The 24,609-nt window shown below is 42.2% G+C and overlaps 1 protein-coding gene across 3 annotated transcripts in view; it reads right to left on the reverse strand.

Annotated features, from left to right (window-relative positions):
* GRM3 (glutamate metabotropic receptor 3) overlaps nt 1-24,609 on the reverse strand; it is a 105,531-nt gene that overhangs the window by 61,718 nt on the left and 19,204 nt on the right. The window contains exon 2 of one of the 3 annotated variants that reach the window (XM_063153776.1): nt 4,741-4,838. The exons of 1 other annotated variant lie outside the window; for it this stretch is intronic. The gene's annotated coding sequence lies outside the window, so the exon portion shown is untranslated. Of the gene's footprint in view, nt 1-4,730; nt 4,839-24,609 lie in introns of all 3 variants that reach the window. One more of the 3 variants, XM_063153777.1, reaches the window with a different exon arrangement.

The following is a 24,609-nucleotide window of genomic DNA, read 5'->3' on the forward strand; positions in this document are numbered from 1 at the left end:
AAATCCATAATACAGTCATACAGATCAAATGATCTATCAATCCATAAGCTTGCATTCATGACAGATAAATGCTCTTATTATCTTCACAGCATGCCCCAGTTAGTCCAGCATGAACTTGGTGAGTTAACTTGGCACTCTGCTGTCAGGGTGTTGGCATGCAGGAAGTTTGTTTGCTACAATAGCATTTTAAATGCTGAAAGCTCCATTTCTTCAGTCTGTGAGCTGTTGCTTTCATTGATTACTGCTCAGCTCAGCCCCTCAGCAGCTCCCAGGTGTATCCCACTAGTTTTTTCCAGTTGTGACCTCTTTGTGTTCCTCTTCCAAGCCTTCCCCCTCCTTCATGCCAGCAGCTTCTTTCTCCCAAGTTATTGATGCACTGAGCCTCAAGCAAAAAACACTCTACATTTCCACTCACCTAGGGCTGGAGACAACCACGTGATGGGAAATATTTGAGGCACTACAGTCAGGGAAAACTTGTACATTTTTCAAAATAAATTCAAGAAGCTGTGTCAGTTATCAACATGAGACTTTTGTCTGGTCCACTGGTTCAGTGAGTCAAGGGTATTATAGACTTGAACTACAAGTTCTCTCATATGAACAGACTGTTTTGAGCTAGGACTGTAATCACAAGGAATAAAACATTGTCTAATGCAGTGGCCAAATCAAGTACCAGTGAAAGAGGCTCCATTTGTGTCAATCATAGTTATCTTGTTGATGGATCTGCCCCATCGTTAATGTTAAAACCCTTTTTGTTCTCTTGTTCCAGATATTCAGAATTGTTCATTCATCCTGAATGGATATTTTGTGCTTAAACTGAATCTTAGAAGCTTATTTAGAACCACTTAAGATTTTAAATTAAATATGAGTGTAATGTGAGGAGGCATAGAAATGAAAGATCCATAATTTTTCAAGTGTAAAATTAAATTCCTCCCTCCTTGCCTCTCTGATTTTATGCATCTAGTACAAAGTATATGGAATTTGAGTAGGTGTACTAAGAAATTCAGAGCGTTTTGATAGATATCTCCATGTGAGAGATACATAACTATTGTGGGTCCACAGAAATATATCAATTGATTAGTTTCTTTTCTGATAGAAGCTGCAGATTTTCTCCATTTACCTTTAAAGGCCAACAGAACTGACATATGATTTTTTTCCTATTTTATCTATTGCATCTGAGGATCCACAGGGAAGAAATTAAAAACTCATCATCTGGCCAGCATGGAGGCTCAGAGCTTTGATGGTTTCAGCTGTTAAGCCTGCTGTTCCACAGAACCCATTTCTGACTCCTAGCTCTGCTGCCCAAACCAATGTGCTGAGGTTTGGCTGGAAGTGATACAATCCCAGGCAGGGTTAGCAATTTACAAAATTTCCATCAGGCTAAGCATAGCAGTGAGCATATATGTGCATGCATGCATGTGGGCTTTGTTGCTGTTTTCAGCATTCAGGAAACAATTACAGGAGAGCATTAGCTGTGCTTCAGTGCAGACTGTGAGTCAAAGTAATGGCATGATCCTCACTCAGGGACTGAGAGTGTCCCACATGGATCAGCAAGGCAGCAGGGAGCTAAACCTACAACACAACTAATTTTCTCCAGTTTTGAACACCTAACCCTTACACTCAGAATTTATTTTTTTTTCCCCATGGAATTATGAACAGCTCTCTCCTTTTCAGCAGCTGAACCAATAAACAGGATTTTGTATTTTTCCACAATTACAACTCCCTTTATTGCAGGGTATAATGCCATCCCTGTATTTTAGCAATGGGAAGCTGTGGAGAAAACCAAGTGTGGCCTGAATCAGTGGCAGAAGAAGCAAAGATCACTTCTTTTCCAGTGTCAGCATAGAACTCTCAGAGATCATGAATGCCTAAGAACAATGAGGAGAACAAGAAACTGCAGGAAATGGAGTATTACCTTCATTGCAGCCCAGTCCATACACAAGAAGAAATGGTTCCTGTTAAAAGACTGATATAGCTGCTAAAAGTAAACACCATATAGGTTACCAAAACACTTTTTCAGGTTTTCATCATCCAAAGGTAATTTTTTTTCCCTCAAAAACATTCATTTAATACCTGTTTCTCTTTACCTTTGCTGCCTCACTTAAACTAGACAGCTATGGCCACAGTGCTAGTCCTTTACAAAGCTATTTGTTCATAAAGATAATTAATTTCTGTGGGGAAATGCATAGCCAGCAGCAGAACCAAGAGAAAAGAGCTCTGTGATAATAGGTCAGAACGATTTAAAGTGCCCTGAATACTCATTGTGTTGTTGATGAGAAGGAGCAAACCCTGGAATTTTCTATGAAGATGTCCTTCAGCACTTTTTGAGTGTATGACAATGATCTAACTTAATTACTGACTTCCCCAAATCTCAGAAAAACTCATGTACATCACATATTTCCTACGCTCATTAAAGCACACGAGATTATTTTTTTCTGGTGGTTTTGGGTTCACAATATAATACACAAAATCCCCTTCCAACTGTTGTAAAGGCTTCAGTCTAGCAGGTAAACCAGAGCACTGAAATCTGGTTCCAGTCTCTTCTCTGTCTTTGGCTCACCTCTCTGTACCTATAGAAAATAGAAGATAACATTACTTTGTGACCTTGCAGTTGTGTGCTAAGGATTAATACTTGGAACGCTCTACACGCCCCTGCAGTGCACAGCAGCCAGGTCAGTGAGTACACTCTGTTCCTCTTTGCATGGAGGTAAATTAGGTGTGCCTCTGATGGCAGCAGAAACTTGGCCCCATTGGATGAATCCCATGATCTCTAGGCCTCAGACAGGTTCATTCAGCTGGCACCAGCTTCAGACCTAACTTCAGTGCTGTGACATACCTTGCAAGGAAAGGCAGCTTCTGGGTTGTGGGAGAGGATGCTGATAGGTAAAGCAGGAACTAAGGGAATGCTGGTAAAACTGGAGATACTCTCTGGAGAATTTTATCACCCGCTCCCTTCTGAAAGGGCTGGTGGAATAACAATTCCATAGGGCATCTGCTGCAAGCACATAGAGAGAAAATCATAAACTAGCAGTTTTTCCAGATCTCCCTCTACTTCCTGGGCACATGGATGTTCCTTAGGAAAACCCCATGGGATTTTCAGAGAATGTGGGTTTGGCTGCTGCTCCAAAGTGCTTTCTGGAGAGCTTTTCTAATGGCTGTGGGGAAGAGCAGGGAAGCCAGCTGAAATACGAGGGTGTCAATAACACCTATTGACTGAATCTGAGTTCCCTTGGGCCAGAGCTGCTGCTTAGACAGACACCCTAGGCAGAGTGCTTGGCAGGCTGACTCTGCCTTCTGAGGCCAGGTGTCATCCTACAGCCAGGAGCAGGGTGCTGCTGGGAGCTCCTCACTGCACTGAAAATAGCCAGTCCTGAGCTCCTGGTGCAGCCCACAGTGTGTTGGGGATCTGGGCTACAAGGGATCCCCCTCCCCAAACAACCCTTCGTCCATCATGCCTTGCCAAGCACCAGCTAAAACCTCAGCATACACCAGCTGGGCAAGCACCCGTTATTATTTGTATTAATTATTAATGCATTTCCATTTTATTTAATAACTGAGTTACAACTATTCATATTACCGTCTCCTTACTCCAGCACTTGCACAGACTCAAAGGGCAGATGATGAATGCATTTAATACTTCCTCAAATGCAAATGTTTTTGTTTGTTTTTCAATGTTTACTTGCTTGACTGGAGCATTTCACTTGAGCCTCATAGCCCAGTTAGTTACAGCAGACTGCAAAGGGGGATTCATGCCTGGGTAAAGGTAATTTGCTTGCTTTACAACACCAAGATAAATACTGGTCTGAAGCACCATCATGAGGTCAATCAGGTCTGAGATTTTAAATGCCAAAAGATTTACTATTGCATCCTGACAGCCCCTCTGCTCCTCCTCATGTTTTCCACAGCAATAAGACTAATTTAAAGCTTTAAATATGGAAAGCAGAACAGGAGTCATTAATTTTACTTGCACAACAGCATTCATTACTTGTAAGGCTTTGACAGCCTCCTGAAACCCAAAGGAATTCAGATAGCTAGGGCAACAAATGCTTACCAATACCTGCATTGGAAGGACACAGGGGTCCTTTCACAACCTTTTCAGGGCTGAACACACATTTTTGTCCTACAGGAAGCTGACAGTGATGAGAGTATATAGGATGCTTTACCGCTACATTCACATGATGCTACTTAATTTCCCATTTCATCTTGTTCAGCACAATCCCTTTGTGTTTCTTAAATCAATAGAACTGCAGTGAACCAACAGATTTCTTCAATATTTTGCAGGATGCTCTGCCCCTACCATCATACTTAATACCTATTGTTTTCAGTAAGACAAATAAACTCCTTAAATGTTATATTTGCCACTTAGAAGGAAGTTGACTGTGTGTTTTGGGGGATAAGATATTCAATTGCAGAAAGATAAACACATATGCATGGAGCTGAATGCTTTTGGAAACAAATTCTGTGGGCTTTCATATTTGTATCACTGTCATGATTTTGGATGGAAAATGGAAAACTTGTGATGAATGCATAATAGGCCATTGCATTTCCATCTGAGACAGAAGGAACGTGTTCCCTTCTTCAGAAGGGAAGACAGATGAAGGCAGGCAAGCTGCAGAATAAAACAAGAATTAAGTGATAGCCTCTTAATGATCATTGTTCTGCTATCTGTCCATTATCTGTCTGGGTGTAGGTAGCAAACACCAGATGAATTTAAATAAAAACCCATTACTCACGCTCACTTACAGACGTGATGATGGGAGTTGCTTGACAGGTCTTACACAGGAAACTGGGATGTAATTGAGCCCGGTGCTCTGCTGATTCTCCTCCAGCAAATTCTCTACCTGTGCAGGAATATTTTAAGACCTCACTAACTTTGACAGAGTGTTAGGCATTTTTTTTTTTTTGCTTATTTGTGTTTTGCATCATTATTGGGTCTCTACAATAACAGATGGTGAAATCTCCCGAGTAAGCCAAATGCCAGCCATTTTCCTTACAGGATGTCATGCGAAAACACTAACAGCTCGGTTCCTATTAGTACTAGAAACTGATGGGCCAGCTCCAGCACCTTTTAAAGTTCCTGAGTGTCTTTGGATCAGCTCCATAACACAGCTGAATGAGGCAGACAATCTGCTTTAAACACTCCTTTATTATTCCCAGAGTTTCTGCTGAGTATCCTATCAAACAGGTTAAAAATCTCTCTTCAAGAGCACTTTCTTTTTAGAATACACAGGTTATTTTAGAGTCGAGTAAAATCAGGACAGTTTGCAGGTAAATTTAAAATACTCATTTGTTTTTCCTTCCTGAACCAGGGACTTCTCACTTCTGAGATAGCCACTGCTGGTGGTTTGTGTTTGCTGGCAGCAAACAGTTCTACAATTGCACTTGGCATAGGTGACAAACAGCTTGGCCAGGTTTGTCTTTCCTTGGTCTTTTTCCTGTGCCTCTTGCTGTGCCATATTGAAGGAATATTGCTTAATGGCTATAATGGGATATTTACATCTATTTCATGCTCCTAGAGTTGTGCTAATTGACTCTTTTCTCTCATCATGATCAACTTATCATCTGCAGATCATGAAATCTCAGTGGAATTCACAGATTTCTGTCAGGTGTGACTGTAGGGACATATCTTTGTCCCTGTAAGTCCCATACTCCCCACTGGTTATGTGAAAAATTTTGGAGTCCTTTCACCAAATTCATGGGCTTTGAGAGTAAGTTTGGATGTATTTATAAAATCCACAAATTTAGATTGCCTTCTATTTATATCTAACTGCATTTCATGTTGAAATTCTTATTTTCAAGTACACATATCTATTTATGATCACTTTTAAAATTACATTTCCTTTTGAATGGACTGTTGGTGGTCCCCTAACAAAGAGGGGTTTGCTTTGTTGGATCTCCGATCTGAACAGGTCCTGAACTGGGGACCGGGTCTGAGTCTTTTCATTGTACTTAAAGAGAAAATGGGAGAAGTGCTTCTCTTCTCCTTCCTGGTTCCTCCCCTGGAGGAGATAACCAAATGTCTGACAAACACTGTATTTTAAGCAATATAGTTTAAGTGCAAGCAGGGGTCCTAAAAGGGTGACATGCTCCTTGCAATAGGCTTCAAACACTCTCCAAGAGGGAGTCCTTCCCTCTTTATCTCTGGGACTGAATCCTGAGAACAGTCAATAGCCAGTAATGGACACTGAGTGACACAGCAGCAATAGGGACAGGATGTCTGTCAACTTCATACAACCCAGTTATGTACAGATATTTGTGGATTTTAGCTTTCTTTCCTCTAGGTCCCTTGTTTTTCTGAGAGGTAAGTCCTGAACTTATCCACTTTGGCATTTTCTGTGAGAGAGGAGAGAGGTAGCGGAGACAGAGGAAAGGAAGCATTTCTTATGAAATGGCTTCAAGGAGAGTTAATTTTTTTTGACTGATGTCTGTGAAGTTTTCATATTTATTCAGAAGGAAATCATGCTCAGCAATTGTCATTACCTCCCAGAGAAATGCTGCTTTCTTTGAAGGTATATTTGACACATATTGTGTCAAAGCTCATGGTCTCTCAGACATGACATGTGACAGCTGAAATTATTTGACATGCTCCAGTTAAAGGAATTGAGAACCAAATTCCCAGGGGCTGTGGACAGTTTCTGTACATAAAGCTCTCTTTGAGTATAAAGGAGATTTTTCAAAAGCATTCAAAATCGGTTTTTCCTGCTCTCATAGAGTTAATTCTGGATTCTTTTGATCACCAAGGTAGTTCTTCAGTATATCTGAGCCAGTTTGGCTGAAACGATCTTAGCAAATAGGATGGGTCATGGACCACTCTGATCTGGATACCATCTGACACAGCTGTGCTGTGCCATTTCAGAGAAAATCTCTGGAGCTCCAGAACTGGCGGGTCCCATCCCACAGATCTGATGTGAATGCTGCTGGGGCTAAGGTGGTCTCCAGTCTCTTCCCAGGAGCTGTGTTGGGAGAGTTAAATTGGTCAAACCTCTGCGGCTGGAGACTGTTTTAGCCATTAAATGACACAATCATATTCTGGTGTCTGTCAGTGTTTAGCAGCTGTAGCTGCAATCTTTGAGCTCCTCTGCCACCAGTACAGATGATTAGAACTGTGCACAGTCCCTGACATAAGGAGCTGCACCCTCATGTGTATGGCTATGTCATAAATCAAACCTCTGTGGGACCATCCTGAGGCAATGAGATCATTGGGCCACAGTAGTGGGCACTCATCCAGCTGCCCCTGCCAGCCTCTGGAAAAGGGGGCCCATGTTGTAAATATAACTGCTGAGTGGTCCCCACTATGTGCTCAGTCCCCCCACACATCAATGAATTATTCAGAACAATGCCACATCCCAAAAGAACCCCAGGGATCATTCAAGCAATTTCTCACTATGGGCAATCAGGATTGTATTGTCAATGTCTTTTCACTGGCACTGTTTAGCTCATTAGTAATACAAAAAGTCCTCACCACTTCTGCTGGAGAAATCTTCCCTGATGCATCCTAGCACTCAATTTGCTTTGCTAATGGCTGCATCAAGATTGTCCCTGGGCACCATGCCCCTGTTGAGAAAACTCATGTGCCTCTTCCTACCAGGTCTCAAGTATAAACTTCCAGGTACTAACTGAAATTCCTCACACTTTCCTAAAGTTGGAAACTCCCAGTCAGTGAATACAACTTCCAGAATACAGACAGAAAGGGTATTTTCTGCAAGTGCAAGGTGGTGTTACTACCATTGCACAGGATATAATTTGAAACTTATATACTATCCAGTATTATGAAAATAATAATTGAAGTAGGTGTAAGTACAGAGAAGGACTACTGCAAAGCACAGGGGACTGTGGGACTATTTTAGGAGAGAACAAATGCGGAGAGAACATGTTTAGCTTAGTAAAAGGAAAACTGAAGTTTTTGACAGCTATCCACAGACACCTCAGGGGTCTGAGTACTCGGAAGGGAGGAGAGTAAAAGACATTTCTGGAATAAGAACAAATGACTGTAACCTGGTCCTGAATAAACAGACAATGGAAATTATAAAGAAGTTTCTAAACAGCAAAGGAATGAAGTTTTGGAGAAGGTTTCTGACTGCAGGAATAACAGTCAAAAAAGCAAAATTTAAGAGGGAGCTGAAGAATTCCAAAGAAGGGATAATATGACCTGATGGTTCATGACAACAAGAACTGAACTCAGTGACCAAACTCATCCCTTCCGGTTCTATCTCTGACAATCTGAAAAGTATTTAACAAGACCATGTCCCATTGATCTGCAATGACAGAGAAGGTGGAGACTGAGTCTCAATCTCCCCAGATCTAAATGCAGCAAGATACCCTTGAGCAAAAGTCCTGCCATTCCATTTAAAGCAAAAGAGCCCAGGAATAGCTTCTGTGGTGACAGCAACTTGATTTACCACAGTTGTGAAAGAATGGGCTGAAAGAGTTATTTTTCCTGAGCAGTAGTATCTTTTTTCCTGGATATGCTATAAACATGAGGAATAAATTGGCAGATATCTAGATACAAATTTTAAATCAATGAAATCTGAAATGCAAGAGCTTTTGTATCCAAATGGCTTTTCATGCCCTAAATTTTCTGAGTTGTGCTTAATTCTTGCAGCACATAAGGCATGTAAAAACCACCCACTCACTACTTCTGAGCCATTTTTCTTCATCTAAATTAAATTTCTTTAGTTCCATTCATCTTTACAGCTCATTCAACAGGTCCCTGTGCAGCAGGGAAGGGAAGCATGTTTCAATGTGCTAATCCAGCTCGGAGATGGATTAATTGACTCACATGCCCCTCTGATCACTAGCCAGATGTCTCTCCCCAGCTGGCAAGCCTTACTAATTTTCTTGTTGTTGCTGCCGTTGTTAATTCTGGGTCTCCAGCCAGCGGGGGCTCAATCAAGGGCAGCATGCCCTCTGCCGACATTTTGTATTCTTTGGTCTGCTTTCCCTTGGGCAAAGACATTGAGCTGTGACCCTCCTTCCCTGGCTCCCTGTCATCTGGCCTGTGGCCCCTGGAGAGAGCTCTGCTGGTGCAGTTGCTCTCGTGTACCCGGCACATTGGGCCACCACAGGGCTGTGCTGGGAATATTCAAGGCGGGTGAAGGAGGCATACGGGGCTCAGAGGGCCAGTTCCAACAAGTGACCCAAAATCTCAGGTCTGTGCATTGAATATTTTGGGAAAAAAAAATAAAAGACTCACAACAAGAGTGAGAAATATTTCCTTTGTCAGGCTACAAAAGGAAATTTCTGTGAAATTATATGAGATAAAAGTCGAGAATGATTAAGAGGGCATGACTGGAGCAGTTGGGACACTGAACTGGGGATCAATGTAACATAAAGAGTGGTTTGAAGGTGGGATGTATGTGTGCTCCAGGCTCTACTCCAGAGAATACTCTACTCTTCTGTCATTGCCCTGATGTCTTGGGCAAGACACTTCCCTAGTCTGGTACTTTCCAACGCCTATGAGAGTTTGGGGTACTTTTAAGGTACTTACTAGTGAGCAAGGCAGTGTGAAAATGAAATATCATTTGCATCACTGAACATGCAGCCATGTATTTTCAGTGTGAAGGCTTCTGCCATGACTTGCAGTGATTTGGCTAAAACCATGATGTTACCACATGGAAAGGTGTCAATTTTGGCAGACTGTGGAACATTGTTTCCTCTTATCCCATTGCTTGTCTTGGGTCATCACCATGATCACATTGAGTAGAAACTTAATGTACAAAAATTGGACTGCATGGTAAAACTTTTATTCACCCCATCAGCGAGGAAGTCACTCAATAACTCACACACAGGTTATCAGCAGTGGTCACTGAGGGAGGGCAGCTGAGAGCAGAGGCAGCAGCAGGAATATTTGAAGATTTGTACTATTTAACGCCAAGACCCTGAAATTCAGCTGTGCACACAGCTAGAGCATTCTATGAATTGTAAAGGTGGAACACTGGTTTCCTAATTTCTCACTAATGGAGGTTATTTATCCCAAGTTGTAAAAAAAAAGGAATTCCTGGATTATATGAATATTTGCCTTTTCCTTCCCTATTCTTTTTATTTTCTTCCATTTTCCCTTCCCAAAATTAGTTCAACAAGATAGAAAAGAAAAGCAAACACTTCTTTCTTTTTTCATTTGAAAAGAAGTAGCAAAATATTGTTTCATGACAAGGTCAGAGGAGCACAGCTTGGGAAGAGAGAAGTAAGAAGTTCAACTAAGGTGTGAACATTAAGAATTCAGCTGCATTTCTATGGGCCCAGCACTTACTACTCCTACTAAAATTGTGGATGAGCTTGTTTCTCCAGCATCTGAGCAGTTGCTTACAATTCATAGGTGTGTAAGTAAGAAGAAAATCTCACTCCTGTAATTTAGTATCTTTGGTCTTTTTTTAGTTTAAGTACATGCCCTGTATAAATCTCTTTCCAAAACCACAAATTTCTTCCCACATCAGGCATAGCCCCAGGGAAGTCGTTTTACAGGGAAATAAGGCTTCGACCTTTGATCACTGTAACCTGGCTTCTCACAATCCTGAAAAAAAACAAGTTTCTAAAAAATTGAAATGTGAACAACACACACCATCAATATCAATTACTGCATTGTTGGGTGGTAAATTTTCCCCACAGGGGGTGAGAAATTCACTTGATGTACTTGGCAAAGAGTTTGACTCTCCTCCCCACTGGCAGAGAGGTGGTGCTGACAATCTCTCTGTTCTTTGATGGGGCACAGAGCAGAGCAAGGGAGAGCAGAGTCAGACTCAAAGCTCCGCGAGTGCAGAGAAAAGCCGGCTCTGTCAAGAGAGGATTTGCGCAGTCTGAACAGCGAGCTGCAATCTTTGAAGAAAAGACTTCAAAGAGAAAAGGAGAAAAGAAACAATGTCTAATCTTCATACAAATGTGCTCAGGGGTCTCTGAAATTTCAGAAACTTCTAAAATCTAAGAATTAATTATCACTTGCCAGAGGGAAGCTTTATTCACAGGTAACAGTTACAGCAACCCAAGTCCTCTAGGTGTAAAACTCGTGCAGTTATATTCAACTAAAGCTCAGTAAATCACCCTCCTTCCTTTTGGTGTACTTGCACACTTTCCAAGTGTTTGATGTTATGCTTCACATTGTTTATGTGTGACACATGACAGCAGCTCCTAAAATTTTGTCTTTGAAAGGAGATGTACTTGGAAATATTTTGGTACAGGAACTGTGACTCACAGGTTCACATAAAAACGTGCAACAAAGCAATGCAGCTCCTCAGCTCCTGTAGAGCAGTGCAGCCCTGTTGGCTTCTGTTTACTGCAGGAAAACACAGGACTTTTATTCATTTTTCAGCTCCACAGATGCATAAATAACGAGGAGCACTGGGGGTGACTAAAAGCAAAGCACTGCTGCTCTGATTCCTCTTAGCAGAATGGGGTGTTTAAAATGACCTTTAGGCCAGGTATCCAGAATATCTCAGCACCTCATAGATTCTAATTTTTTGTTCTTATATGACCCTTTTGTGTAATCATTCCTCATATTCATTTTACACTTGAAGTCTGAAAGCTAAGGACGTGCTATTGCCCATGGTTGCAGGGCAAGTTAGTGGTGAAAGGAAGAAATAAGCATTTAAATACCCAGAGAACTCAGTTACATGATGGTGTTACTGTGGTCAAGAAATGGAATGATTTATTGTGGATGTCTGACCAGAATCATGGTAGGTGTAGTTTAAGGGTCATGGTGATGTGCAGTTTAAATCCTGCATTTTCTGAAGCTGAGGGTGTGAACCCAGCTGGCTGGCGTGGCTCAGCTGCTGCACAGAAACACATTAAACTGCAATAACTTGATTGTGAATCCCAACCCTCTCTTTTTAAAATCTCAGTCTGTCTTTCATCTTTAAGAATTCAATGAAAACAGCTGTTGCAGAAGCTCACGAGAGAGCTGTACCACAGCAGGGAAACCACAGCTCCCTGACATGAGCAAGAGGGTCTTCAGACCCAGAGCAGCTATATCTGGTATAAAAATAAAAACTCACCTCTCCTAAAATATCAGTAAGCCAAGGCACCTGTACTGTCAGGGAAGGAAATGGAAGACAGAGGCCATGTCCAATGCAGCTACTTTGAAATAACTAAACCTTTTGGCAGGATTGGATTTGCTTCATTTTATGTTTACATCCATATGGCTTTTCGGGTTAAATAGAACCTGATATTTGCCCACCAGCATCCAGGAGATGTCTGTGACTTGTCTCCCTGTGCCATGAATACTTTGCATCCTAATAATAAGTAGACCCAACCATTGTGCACCACCAGCATTACCAGAGATTGCCAAAAACTGAGTAGTTTGTAATATGGTTTCGTGAGTGTGATGGCATTTGGTCAAAGGTTGGACTTGGTGCTCATGCAGATCTTTTCCAGCCTTAGTGATCCTATCAATTTATGGTCTGCCTCCTCTTGGGAGTCACTGGCCACCCCAGAATATCTAAGTAACACAGAGGCATTGCATTATCCCAAGTTAGCACCCAGAAGGATGCAAAAGGACAGAGTTTGACCCTGGTGTTGCATTACAGGCAGGGCTGTGGGTGTTTGTTTTCACAGGAAATTTTCTTCTGCGAACAATCAGAAAAATCTCAGGCAGTCTCCTCTAGCTGCCTGTGGCAGCTCCCCAGACAACAAAATAAAAGGTAGTCGGTGCTGCCTCTCCCTCCAAATGGGAAATCTTGATAGATATCTCAAGTATTTGTTTAACTGTGGATAGTTGACACAGCTTGTGAGAAATTAATCCGGGAGGAAAGGAAATCTCCCAAACTCCTCCACTTCCTTTGTCCCCGGCTCCTCTGGGCTCCTGCTGGGGGCTCTGCATCATCCCTCCAGGAAGGTCCCTGCCAGGGCAGAGTCCTGCAGCCCTTCCTGGAGCTGGAGTTCTCTTGGAGCTGGGATGCAGGAGATGCAGGGGATGCAGTGTCGGGATGTTTAACTTAGAGTGACTCTGAGAAAAGTTACAAAGTCTCTTTTCTCAGCTTGGCGCTTGGAGAATGAGTCAGAGCTCTTCATTTCTTGGTCTCAAGTTTGTTTATTTTATCTTATCTATAAAAAACTTTTCTCTTGCATTGCTGAAGTCTGTCTAGCAGGACAGTTCCATGCACTCTGCCTGTCCCCAGGGTGGTGTAATGGCTTTATACTAAAACTGCGTATACAATGGTTACAATTACTTTCCAACACCTATCACCTATGTTGGACAGTGAACTTCTACTCTAAACCAATCCAAAAGTGCCAACATCACAGCAGAAGATGGAGGCCAAGAAAAAGAAGGAGAAAGGCTGGACATGCTCAGTTCCCTCCATCTTGCCTCCTGAACCCCCATACCAGAAACCCCAAAACCTACTTTTCCACCCCATGATAACTTCACTATTATTTTACCTAAACTGTTGTGGCTTGCTGATCTTCATATAAGGTTGGTAATTTTCTCCATGGGTCATAATCAAACCCACAGGTGTTTTGGGCTCTGTGCCAGGGCTTCTGAGCCCCCTGGCAGGGGTCCTGGCCATCCTGGACAGCCAGAGGGATGCTCTGGGTTCCCACAATGCGGGGATGCGCAGGGAGCGCTCCGCTCTCCCGGATCAGTGGGACCGAGCTGGGACCAGCCCAGCTGGGGAACTCAGGCACACTCCGGCCCTGAGTGAGTTCCAACCAAACCTGGCAATCTGCTCCTCAGCTATTTTTGCCCAGCAGGGGATATCTGCTGTGTTTGTTGGAAGATTTTTTGGTGTCACTTTTCACACGCTCGTTGTAATGCATTGCCTGAGGCATAATTAAATTCAAAGGGCATGCCTGTGTTGAAAGGGAGGGTTGCAATTTGTTGCTGTTAGGATTTTTCATTAAAAACCAAGCAGTTTTTCTGACTGGCAGGGAAAATGGCTGCAGAACAAAAATGCTATTAAATAAGGAGAAGGCAAAAGCTTTTCTTTATTCTTTCTTTCCTTTTATTTTTTTTAATAACTACCTTCCTGACATCTCCACACTGACTTTGAATAAAGTACAGCATTTAAAAATAGTGGGACTGTAAAAGGAAGACGAGGCAGAGAAAAGAGGAGCCTTGATATTAAGAGAGGTCTGGCAGGTGATAGGTATATTATATATACCAGATTATATGTGTATATCTATCAAAACACAGAAATATCTGTAGCTATCTGGGTATGTGTGTATGTATTTTATCTCCAGAGGAAAAATTTGCCTTTGCTGCTGAAATTTTCCTGAAAGCTCAGTTAATTATTTCTCATAATACCCATAGAGGCAGACTTTAGTATCATCCTTATCCACAGATGAGGAGATAGGAATGAGCACAGAGAGAAGGATGCACAGAGAGATTAAGGGATTTCTGCTACAGTGGATTCAGTGCAGAGCTGGGAATTCAGTCCAGCAGGCAAAATCCAAACCCTATTAAAAGCCATGGGAGACTAACTTTTGAGAAGCCTGGATTTGGCAATTTTTGCTTGCTTTGTTCAAACCTCTCTGATCTATTCACAGCTACATGTGTCCTGATAATGCTTTCAGAACAAAACTACACCTGTGACTGTGTACAGCTCCTGGTCAAATCTCAGCTGAGTTCCTCACTCTCATAGTTTCAATACAGAGGCTGTTTCTTTGAGGGACTCTGTACCACACATTTACATATATCTTAAAAATAGTCTGGAGTGATAAGTGAAGTAATTTAAGATCTTCCTAAATAGAATACTATATTCTCCCAGACCACCAGGGTCACAGAACTGAAATTTTACATCCCTAGTTGCTATATTCCACTTCACAGTGCTCTCAAAAAATGACTGGAGGGTTTCAGCTAAACAGACGAGATACTTCTAAATTAGATTGGGTAAAGAAAGCTCATTAAAGAAAAAAAAAATTAATGTCCTCATTTTATAATGGCTTTGTTGCCTTCTTGCTTATATACTTGTTCCAGGGCAGTATTTTCATGTTATTAGGGTGTTTTCAGCTCTTATTTTTAAGCTCACTTCATTAATGTTGGTAGAACACTTTGAAGTAGAAAATGTGCTAAGTGGTATCACTGACACACTTTCAAGGCAACGCTTTTGCCTTCCCAGAGGTCACCTGAAGCAAATTTGTCACACCTGCACAAATGTGCACAAATCGGTGCTGGCAGCGGAGGGACAGATTTCCCTGAAAAGTGCTGCAGCAGCTGTAAGCTGGCTGCAATGCCTGGAGGAGGATTCCAGCAGGAAGCTGGGGTCTGCCAGCCTTGCTGTGAGGAGTCTGGCAGGGAGGCAGCTGTGGAGCTGAGCTCCTCTGTCTGATACCCATGTGCTGGATAAAAATTCCCTGAACTCATCTGGAACTCTCCCAATGGCTCCTCCAGCGCTGGGCACCGAATGTGCAATTTCTTTTTCCTCAAAAGCACTGTAATGGAATGAGGAGCGTGGGAGGGAGCACAGGGTTTGTGTGGGAAGGGCTGCTGTGGTGGAGATGGACCTGCTGCAACATCCTTGAACATGAGGGCAGTTTCATAGAATCACAGAAAGACTTTGGTTGAAATGAACTTAAAAGCTCATTTCATTAAAGGTTCCCATGCCCTGTATCTTTCACTAGACCAGGCTGCTCAGAGCCTCATCCAACCTTGTCTTGGACACTTCCAGGGATGGGGTGTCCACGGATTCTCTGGGTGACACTCAAGTAAAGAATTCCTCCCTAACATCTAACATCTACGTCTTGGGGCTTGTCCACTGACCAGAGGTTTGCCAGTGGTGCAGTTCTGTTGCACACCAGGATTTACTGCTCTCATCCCTCCTGCCTGGAGCATCCCAGGGCACAGGACAGGTTTCTAACCTGAGGCAAGGCCTCACCTGTGAAGAGTGGTATCTAAAAAGTCCTATGGCGTGTTTGACAAGTCTGTGGCATCAAGGTTAGCTTTGAAAATCACTGAAACCATGGTCTGGCTACCTGTATCCCTTCCCCACCACCCCCTGGAGTGTGGGATCACAGGAAGGATCCTGTTGGCCTTGGGGTGTGGTTTGGACATGGACAGTGCTGCTGGCAGTGTGAAATGAGAAGCTGTCCTGGCACTGCATGGCAGCCTTCCCTCTAACTGCAATAGCACAGCTGCCCTGCTTGCTTGTGTCTCTGATCTATTACCTTGTCATATTTCAAAAGCTAAAGCAGGTTGAGCTTGGTCAATGTTTAGATGGAAAGGTCTCCAAGGAAAACACGAGAGCTGGAGGAAATGTTCCCTGAGTCAGTCAGGGCAATAATCCAGCGTGGTGTTATGGATGTTGCTTTTGGCCTGATTGCAAAATCAATGTATGGGCCACTAGTGGTCTGTGGGGAGGGACTGTAATACCCAACATGACTGGGCAATAACTGGTTGGTCTTTCTTTTCCTACAGGGGTCAACTCTACAGTGGGTGTAAATTGGATGAAATGAAATGATGAATCTGGCTGATTGCTTTCTCTGTTTTGTCTCATTACTTGGATTTAGAGCTTTGGTTCTTTTCCTTTGTCACCTTCCTTTGTATGTTTCATAATTCCCTAAATGGCATGGAATGACACAAAATACAAACATTTAGCAAATTTTTTCCTAATAAATTTCCCAGCTTCTGGAAATCCCCAACTTAAGGGTCCTCTTAAAGGTTTGGAGTTTTTTTATCTGCCTAAAACTATTGTTACGTGGATTTGAACTTTCCCTCATCACTCCCACAGAATTGTCTGAAATCTCAGGCTGCTCACAGTGGTCTGCAAGGTTGGATCCATTATCTACCAGTTTCTAATACTGAGCATGACCTCTGTGTCTGGCCCTCAAAGAAAACCAGCCACATCTCTTACTATTAACCCTGTAGATGTTCTGTTTCAGATACTGGACTCTGTCTGCCATTGTCCTGGGACAGTGCATTTTCCACATTGATCACACAGCTTTTTGAAATGGCATCCATCAAGGAACATGGACATTTTTCTCCTTGAAGCAAGGTGCATGTAATAGAAGTCACAATCCCTTTTGTAATAGTAAAGACTATATTAAAAGAGCACTGATCTGAATTTAGGAGATAATGAAAATGAACAATTTCATCCATGCACCAGTTTGGCCTTTCATGCTTTTAAACAAATATCTGTTTTTCATCTATCCTCCATTTCTAGCACAAAAAGAAATAATTTCCCATTACATGATTGAATTCAGATTCAGAAGCCATATTTTCATCTCCTAATTATTTTTTTTTTCGGTTTAACAAACCACAAATTTGAAGTATGAAAGGTGCTAAATGATCTCATACTAAAAACTGCAAAGCAAACAGATCATCTCTACCCATTCTGTTATTTTAGGTGGTCATTTCACGAATGAATCTACCAGACAGTTTTGAGGATGGCAAGGTGTTTTAAAACCCATTATGCAAAGACTCTGTGACTGTAGTAATGAGCTGTGGCCCTCCACTGGGAAAACAGAGCCTTGATAAGCACACTACAAAACCCCTGTCAGGAGTACAAGTGCTTTGAAGAGAGTATTGAAAGGGATTTTGCTTCAGAATATAAGAAAGTATGTAATATGAGATTTCTCAAAGGAGAAGATTATGCTTTATTTGGGCTTTTCTATACAGATTGAAGAACAGAATGTGAGAAAACTTCACAACTTCTTTAGGAACACAGATATTTTCAGGCTGGACTGCACCCAAATCCAATCTAGCCCAGCATCTTGTGTCATAGAGAGGCCAGCACCAGATGCTGCAGGAGAAGGTACAAGAGCATCTGAACACGTCATGTTTCCACAAGTGGGGAAAACATCTCCCTAATTTCCAGTTATTGCTGCTGCTGTTATGTGTAGATTTATTTTCTTTCTACAGCACAAAAATTAAACAGAGGTGTCTATTTCAGACTTTGAGGATCATTGCCCAAAACATTAATTGCTTCCTCCCAGTCATACACCGAATGACTATAATGAAGCCAAAAAACCTGACTCCCACCCCTGCATTCAGTAATTCCAGTGGATATTTCCAGTAGAGATCCCCACAATCTGGGATGTGGCATGGAAATGCCCATTCTCCTTTGGCCACACAGCAGTCAAGGCAAGTGGGAATCTACCCTGTGGTTTTAAGTGAAGTGAAGAACTTTTTCAGCAGGTCAACACCAACCCCCCCCAGCCCTCACAGAGGAGATGTGGGCCAGGCTGGGATTCTTGGTGGGGTTGGTGTGGTTCTTATTGGTACTGGCTGCCTCACAGATACCGTACTGACTGATTCTGGGCAAGCTGCTTCTCATCTCTGTGTTGTCTCTACAGAGCAGTGATACTGACATTTCCCTTCTTTGAAAAGCAGTGTGATTGACAGCTGTGGCTAAAAAATAACTGTAGAATGTACCAGAAGAGATTGTTTCTTAGAACTATCAGCTCCACCACTGAAACTTCTTAAAACCACCCACAAAACTCTTCTGTAGACAGAGAAAACCACATTCACCTCCATGCAAAGCTGTTCCTTCTGTTCCTCTTTAAGAATTATCTGAGCCTTTGACTTTTAATTCTGAGCTTTGGGCTTCTTTGTTGTGAATTTTATTATTATTGAAAATACACAACATAAACTTAACTGCGGTCAGATCCTTCGTTGAGCTGCAGCGGAGTAAGGGCATTTGTACTGGAAATTAATATGGTTGGCATGTCTGCCTTGTTGTGAGGATAGTGTTTTCATGTTCTTTTCCTTTCTTCCTCGGCTTTCTTCTCTTTTGTATGTGCCTGCCTCTTTCCCATTCCTTTCACAGCCGCTATTTTTGCTCCAAGCAAAGAACTCAGTCATGCTCTCACTCTCTCATGGGCTCTGTGTACACTTGAGGTCAGGCTAGCAAACCTTACTGGTGCCAAACTTTGCACCCTTCCCTTGCCCTTTTCATGCCCTCTTCCTGTCACAGTTTTCTCTCCCCTGGGTTTTGCCCATGCCCCAAGGGCAGCACTGCTGGCACACCTGGCTGGGCTTTGCCTGGTTGCTCCCAGTGGCTCCAGCGCAGGGCTCCTGCTGGACACTGGGCCACTCTCTCACCTCTCCTCTGATGTATTTTATCTGTTCCAACCACAGGATTCTCAGGGAAAGGGACAGTCTGTTACTCTTTGTCATCACCCACTGTAGCACAACGGAGCTCCCCTGAGGTTCAAGGCACCATATGCTTCTTAAAAAGGCACAATCTCTTTGATGTGCCCTCACATTCCTCTGAACTCACTTCACCCTCATGTCCCTTCTTCTTCTCTCTACTGTTCTTTTAACAATGTCTTCCTTCTCAGCCCTGTAGCCCTTCTTCCTTTTCCCCCACTCTCCTTGCCCTCCTCCAGGGCTGTGCTGCCAAGCCTGGGGCAGCTGTCCTGGGCTGGAGATGGGGCTGGGACCAGGGGACACCCAGGATCTGCAGGAAGAGCTGAGCCACTCTGTCTCCTCTCCCTTTTGAGGGAACAGGGATTCCTCTGCCTGAACCTCAGCGGGCAGGGACCTAAACAGAAGGCAGAGTCTGAGCTCATCAGAGGTGGCGTGGCTTGTAGAAAAGGCTGTGTGTGCAACAGGGAGCAAACCTGTCTGGGAGGAGTGTTTAATGTCTGATTTTCAGAGTCTCATAACTTGGAGGCCTGCAGTAATTTTGTTCACTTTCACTGCCTTCCATTTTCTCATATCTGCCCTAATCTGTGTGTTTCCCTGTTGCCACATTTCTCTTCACAGAGAAAAGCACAGCACAATTCTTCCCAAGGGTTTCTGAGATTCACATTCTCTGAACCTCAGAGAAAGGGAAAACATAATTCTTATCACTTGCTGTGCCTGTGTTGTGCCAAAGTAGAATGCAATATGGAGGTTGTTTACCCAGAGTGAGGATGTTTTGTTTCCTTGGCCTATCAGGGCCAAATGTGTGTGTGTGTTGGGACTGTTGGCTGACAGTCACGGGATTCTGTGCAGTGTGACCGGTTGTGTGCAGAGTTGAGTGCTTGGCAGATTCAGTTTAATGAAATGCACATAGTATAGTATAATAAAGTAATTAATTAGCCTTCTGAGAGCAATGGAGTCAGATGCATCATTCTCTCCCCTTTGTTGGGGTTGCCTTTGTTTTACAATATTTCCCTTTATAGTTTTGTCCAGCTGTATTCAACCTTCTTCCTACCATTCCCATCAGTGTGGCCTACGGGCTGCACCATTCCAAGCAGTGTTCCTAAAGTTCCTTGGGAGGGGTGCTCCAGTCAGGCAACAATTAATTCCTGTATCTGTAATTTGTTTATCTTTTTCCATAGAGTCTTACAACAAGCCTCAGGAGAGGGATATAAATGATGAATGCAGGTTAATAACGCGGGAGTCTGCAGAAAATTGCATTAAAATGGCACAGCAATAACGGATATAAAAACAACTGAAGCATGTGGTAAAGTCCCTACAATATAAAAATATTTCCACTGGTGATATACATTATAGTTTGTGCTAAAAAAAAAAATCTGAAATTTTAAAGTGATAAAAAATTAATACCGCCAAACTTCTAGTGAGAAGAAAAAAGGTTAGGTAAATTCAGCAATTCCAGTATATTGTTACCATAGGTGAAAAAAATAAGCAAAATGGGTGAACTTAATCCGATTTAATCTTAATAATTCAAAGGCCTGGAACACAGCCATGTGTATCAACAGAGCTCCCTCTGTCACCAGTGCAGAGAGGCAGAGACCTCAAGGGAGACAGGATCATCCCAACTCAGAAAAAATGCTTAAAAACCAGGGGCACTGTCACTCCCTGAGCTGGAGGAGATAAATTCATTTGGTCTTACGTAGGCAGGATGTCCAACCCTTCCAACAGCTACACTTGGGAGCTTCCTCCTTCCCAAAGCCCCTTTGAAAAATGACCTCAGGTCACTACAGCCAGCCCAAGATTGGCAGAACTATTTGTAGTTTCTGGCATTCCAAAAAGGAGGTAAGAACAATTCTATTGGGTTAATAACACAGAGGCAGCTCGTGGATTTCACTGGTTGCACTGGAAAATCTCTGCCAGATGCGAGGTGTTGGAAGCAGAGCTATACACTCATCAGGATGCTCAACAGCCCATTTATCATCTTTGTGAACATTTTGTGTGCCTGCATGAGCTGGGGGAAGCTGCCTGTGTGAGCTGATATCACAGAGGGGTTTCAGGAGACCTGCCACAAACCTTCAATCAGGCAAACAAACTGGTGGAGATTTACCCTCTCATGCCAGTTCATCATTCTGCTTTAGCAGATTGAAAAAAGCTGTCAAAAAGTGATGTGGGAAGCCATCACACTAACAAGGCAAGGGAAATCTGCTTCATTTTTTTTCCAGTAATAAACAGAATGAGGACTGAACACAGTCTTGGGGGCACCAACTGGACATCCCACCCAGCAATCCCAAACCAGGCCATGCTCTGTGTCAGGACACAGGCATTGTGGAGATGTGGCTGCCAGGATGATGGGAAAAGGGTGGGAGCTACCTGCTGAGCTAAGGACACAGGAAGGGTGTGTAATCATAGTGAGATATGTTTCTACTGCTACACATCATCATAAATAGTGCTGGTGGTGGTTTTAGAAATGATAAAGAGGCATTGGGTAAATCCTTTGGCTGGAGGTGCATTCCTAGGGAGCCAAGAGTGCAAAATCCCACTTCAACAGGATAATGTAGAAGAAAGTGCTGCAGAAAAGCATTTAGGTGGAGAAAAACTTAATCCATATAGTTGTCTGTTCTTCCAAAGCATTAGCCAGAAATCCCTCTGAAATGCTGTTTTTCAGTGTGTGTTCTGATAGCTCTGCTATCAGTCTGCTTGTAAGGTTTTGGGTTTGGTTTTGTTTTTTTTTTAAAGTAAAATTTCACTTTTCAGCCTGTGGGTCTGTGATTCTTCATGGGTCTGTGATTAACTTCCTGATATCTATGCTCTTCTACTTGTTTGAGAAACACAATCCTAATGATAATATATTTTATTAATAAATTATTTTATTAATATATTTTCAGCAGACTCAGATTCCAAAGGGAGGAATAGGAAAGTTTTAGCAATAAGGAGTGAAAACCACTGGTACAAAAGCATTGTTTTTGAACTCAACATAAGAAAATTGATAAAGATTCCTCTGGGCTTTTATTTTTTTTTTATTGGCAACTCCTTGATTAATGGAATATCACCTACCCTTGTATAAGGAAAGATTGAAATGCAGAGAAGGTAGATGGTGATAATCGTTGATAATATCAACAAAACCACTGTTATTGTCCAGAGAGTAGTGAGGAAAGTGCTGAACTGGAGTTCAGACTGCCATTTTTATTGCGGAAAATATAAATGTAGCATTGAACTCTGCAAGTTCCCAGCAGGCTGTTCTTAGATAATCATGGCATCTATTTTAGTAAAATGCAGATTTTGAGGGTTCTTTATTATACAGCAGGATGGCTGATCTATAGAAGAAATGTTGCTGGATTTGCCACAGCAATCTGCAAGACACAACATCACCAGCCAAGTGGTAAAAATATGAGGACATTAAAGATATTGAGGATTCCAAGTGATCCAAGATGAGCCTGCAAAGTGCATTTTCTTTTGCCTATCTTGAGTTTGCTCAGTGGAATAAAAGTCTGTGAGGCAAAAATAGTTCACAAAAAGAGAAAATGCTTTCTCCTTGGTGTTGTCTCTGTTCCCAGCTTCCTACAGGTTGAGATGAAGTTTGTGCTGAATATCCAATGGGGAATTAGCAGGTAGAATAGGGTTCAAAGTCCTACCCTGTTTAATACCTGCAGCATTTCTCAGCTTTCAGAACCAAACCAAACTACAGAAATAATAATCCAGGAAATAGATTGTCAAATGACCAGACAAAATCCACAATCAATGGGAACAATGAGGCAAAATCCACATTTTTGAGTAAATCATGTGAAGGATCACTGAAATCACAGATCTCAGATGTATGATACAAGCTACAAATAAAACTTTATGAAATTACAGTCTTTGCTGTCATCTCAATAATCTTTAGCTGCTTGTTCGTCTGTATTTGTGGAAAACATGGCCTTAACTCTTTAAAATTAGTTATGCTAGTCTCTTTTTAAAAAGATAGTAGCATCTTTAACATTCTCCTAGAGCTGTTTTGCTTGACTATGACATATTTATTTGTCACAGACAGATGTCCAGAATTATGAAATGTCTAGCCTAATTCACAATTTTTTGAACACAACGTGACATTAGGAACTGAATAATTTTTAGACGTGAGTTCTGTACCTCTAGTCATCCACTGACAGTTGGAATTTATTTTAAAAATATGGTAACTCTGGGCTGGAGCAGTTTAAGAACAGTTTGGACCTAGTAATATATGAGTCATAAGGAGAGCTGTTTCCTGGTTCTGTGAGAACTTGTTGACTGATTTAAGCAGTAAATATGAAGCCTGGTGAGACATAAATAAAGGTTTAGTTATAAAAACAGCTCCCTTAGTCTACTTAACTACAGCTATGATCACAAGAGGGGTTGGTACTAGTAGATTTCTGAATTCTAATGGTACAAAAGAATAACTTGGTCTGCTTCCCTGATATTTATTGTGCTGTAACTCAAAAGTTATTCAGTGAAAATCAGTGGAGATCCTTCAATTTCGTGCCAGAGAAATATTTTCAGCTGTAAAAACAAGAAAAAAATTACATTCCTGGGGCACAATGGGAATATGTTAATATTACATTTCAATTATTGTAATGCAATTCTAGATTAGGAAAAAACCAAAACATGAAAAACACTAATGCAACAGCAACATCCTGGTGGGTCAGTCCTGGGGACAAAAGGTAGCAGGGTCAGGGCTATGAGCAGTCCCTGTGTACGTGCAGTGGCTGCCTGTGTTGCAATCAGTCCTCTGCCACATTAACAGATATTGGGGCAAAGGTGTGTGATCACAGACCCTTGGTACAAGGAGAGAACAAAAAGGTGAGAAATTTTCCCAAATCCTTGAACTCTGAAGTTTAATACACCCAGGCTATAAGACTGGAGCAATGCAGACGGCGTGTTCTTTTGAAGTTCAGCAGGGGAATGTCCTTGTAATTGTTGCTATTACCTGGTTCAGGTAATAGCAACACAAAGCAAACACAAGGCCAGAGGAACACCTTGAACTGATCAGTAGGACAATTTTCGTATGTAAAGGAATTAACTATTTTAACCAAAATCACATCCATTGAACAGAAGATGGATGTTATAAAGGCCTTGTCCTGGTCCTGTCAGTACTCCTGTCTTTTGGGGCTAAAAGTTAGCTGACTTGGTGAACAAGCAGAAAATCCAGCAGGTGGGGAAATCTCCACAAGATGATGGTACACGGGAATCTCCAGGAGGCTTTGACAACACCAGGAACGAGTTCTCCTAGCTCTAACTGAGCCAGCTTCAGAATGAGCGACATTGAAAGAGTGAGAGAGGAGGAGGAATAAAAGGTAGCTTTGAGAAGGAGAAAGGAGTACACGAGGGAAATCATGAGAATCCACTCCTGGGGGCTATAGGACTCAGATTCCTGCTGTTTTATGCAGAAAAGGCAAAGTCGAGACTTTAATCTGGGACCTTCAAATGCATGGCAGATTTTAACAGAAGGCAGCAAAGGCTAAAGAAAGAAAAGAAAGAACTCAACCCACCAGGCACCAAATTTAAACTAAACTAAACTCTGGTGAACCCTGTCAGGGAATCTGTGCTCAAAAAGGAAATTAGGGAACCCGAGGTCTCAGGGGCTCTTGACGTGAGGA

Source organism: Melospiza melodia, chromosome 4, assembly GCF_035770615.1.
Source record: "Melospiza melodia melodia isolate bMelMel2 chromosome 4, bMelMel2.pri, whole genome shotgun sequence".
NCBI lineage: Eukaryota > Metazoa > Chordata > Aves > Passeriformes > Passerellidae > Melospiza > Melospiza melodia.